Source organism: Delphinapterus leucas, chromosome 3 (genome assembly GCF_059928025.1).
Source record: "Delphinapterus leucas isolate spDelLeu-1000000601 "Yukka" chromosome 3, BTC_Dleu_Yukka2, whole genome shotgun sequence".
NCBI lineage: Eukaryota > Metazoa > Chordata > Mammalia > Artiodactyla > Monodontidae > Delphinapterus > Delphinapterus leucas.
In genome coordinates, this window is record NC_143131.1 from 111,566,063 (window position 1) to 111,568,805 (window position 2,743).

Sequence of the window (2,743 nt, forward strand, 5' to 3'; positions counted from 1 at the left end):
CTGTAGATATCTGCTTGACTCCCTCACCTCCTTCAGAATATCTTTGTTCACACATCACCTTCTCCGTGAACCCTACCAATGATCCTTCTATTTAAAATTCCAACCTTCAGCCCCAGTCTTCTTATCTCCCCTCCCTACTTTATATTTCTTCATAGTACTTATCACTCTCTGATATACTGTAAATATGATATCAGCTTTATTGAGATATAATCACACATCATACAATTCACCAATTTAAATTGTACAATTCAATGATTTTTACTATATACAGAGTTGTGCAACCATAACCACAATCAATTTTAAACATTTTCATCCCCCCAAAAAGAAACACTACACTCATAGCCATCATTCCTCCTTCCCCCCCCTGCAACATCCCAGCCCTAGGCAACCACCAATCTACTTTCTGTATCTATAGATTTGCCTATTTTGGACATTTCATATAAATGGAATTATATAATATGTGACCTTCTGTGAAATGACATCTATCACTTAGAATAATGTTTTCAAGATTCATCCCTTTTCGGTGCTTTGTGACAGCCTGGAGGGGTGGGATGGGGAGGGTGGGAGGGAGGGAGACGCAAGAGGGAAGACATATGGGAACATATGTATATGTATAGCTGATTCACTTTGTTGTAAAGCAGAAACTAACACACCATTGTAAAGCAATTATACCCCAATAAAGATGTTTAAAAAAAAAAAAAGATTCATCCCTTTTGTAACACATATCAGTAATCCTTTACGTTTCATGGTTAAATAATGTTCCATTGTATGGATATACCACATTTTTATCTATTTGTCAATTGATGGACATTTGGGTTGTTTCCACTTTCTGGTACTATGGATAATGCTGCTACAAGTTTTTGTGTGAACGTTTCATTTCCCTTGAGTATATACTACAAGTGGAATTGATGGATCATTTGGTAACTCTAAATAACATTCTGAGGAACTGCCAAGTTGTTTTCCACAGTGGCTGTACCACCAGCAATGTATGAGGTTTATAATTTCTCCACATCCTCACCAACACTTGCTTTTGTCTTACCTTTCTTATTACAGCCATCCTACTGGTATAAAATAGCACCTCATTGTGGTTTCTATTTGTACTTCCTTGATGACTAGTGATGTTGGACATCACTTCATGTGCTATTGACCATTTGAATATCTTCTTCAGAGAAATGTCTAGTCAATTCTTTGCCTTTTTCATCTGTCTTTTCATTATTAAGTTGTTAAGAATTCTTTATATATTCTAAATACAAGTCTCTTTTCAGATATATGATATACACATGCTTTCTATTATGTGTATTGTCTTTTTAATTTCTGGATGCTGTTCTGTGTGCTCTTACATTTAGATCTATGATCTATTTTGAGTTATTTTTGCATATAATATGGTATAGAGATCCAGCTTCATTTTTCCACATGTGAATATTCATCGTCCCATCACCATTTGCTGAAAAGACTGTTTTCCCCCCGCTGAATTATTGTGGCAACCTTGTCAAATATCAATTGGTCATAAATATGAGGGTTGTTTTCCAGACTCTCAATTCAATTCCATTGGTCTATATGTCTATCCAGTACTATACTGTCTTTTTTTTTTTAGGATTGGGTATTTTATTTTTAATTTTATTTTATCTATTTGTTCATTTGGCTGTGCTGGATCTTAGTTGCAGCATGCCAGATCTTTTAGTTGTGGCATGCAAACTCCTAGTTGCAGCATGTGAACTCTTAGTTACGGTATGTGGGATCTAGTTCCCTGACCAGGGATCAAACCCAGGCTCCCTGCATTGGGAGCCCGGAGACTTAGCCACTGGACCACCAGGGAAGTCCCTATACTGTCTTTATTACTATAGGCTTGTAGTAAGTTTTGAAATCAGATACTGTGAAGCCTCCATCTTATTCTGCTTTTTCAAGATAGTTTTGGCCATTTTGAATTCCTTGCATGTTCATAGAAATTTTAGAAACACCTTGCCAATTTCTGCAAAAAAGACAGCTGGAAACTTAACAGGGATTATGTTCAATTTATAGATCAATTCAGGAAGTATTGCCATTTTAACAATTTAAATCTTCCAATTCATAAACTTGGAACGTCTCCCCATGTATTATATTTAGGTCTTCTTTAATTTCTTTCCGTGATGTCTGTAGTTTTCAACATAGAAGTATGCCCCCAAGGGTAACCACTACCTTGACTCTAACACTATAGTTCCCTTCTTTATAGTTTGTATAAATGGAATCATACAGTATGAATTCTTTCTATCTGTCTCCCTACACTCAATATTGTTTGTGAGATTCTTCCTTATCGGGTATAGCAGTTCATTCTTTTTCAATGTGGTGTAGTATCCCATTGTGTGAATATACCACAATTTGTTTATCCGTGTTTATCCCATTCAACTGTTGATGGACATTTGGGTTGTATCCAGTTTGGGGCTATTACAAATAGTGTTGCTGTGAACATTATGTAGGTGTCTTCTGGTGCACACACATGCATTTCTGTTGGACATTTACTTAGGAGTGGATTTGCTGGGATTTCCATATACTCTACTCGTGTTTATTGTCTCTTTCCTGACTAGAATATAAGTTCCACGTCTAGTTCTATCCACTGTTATGTCCCAGCGCCTAACGCATTGCAGGGCTTCAATAAATTACCTTCTCCAGGGTGGCGTGGTCACCAGCTGCTTCATCCCAGGCTAGGGACTCCGCTCGGGACTCTGCGCCTGTGGCGCGGGCTTTGGGTGGGGAAAGAGGCGCTCAG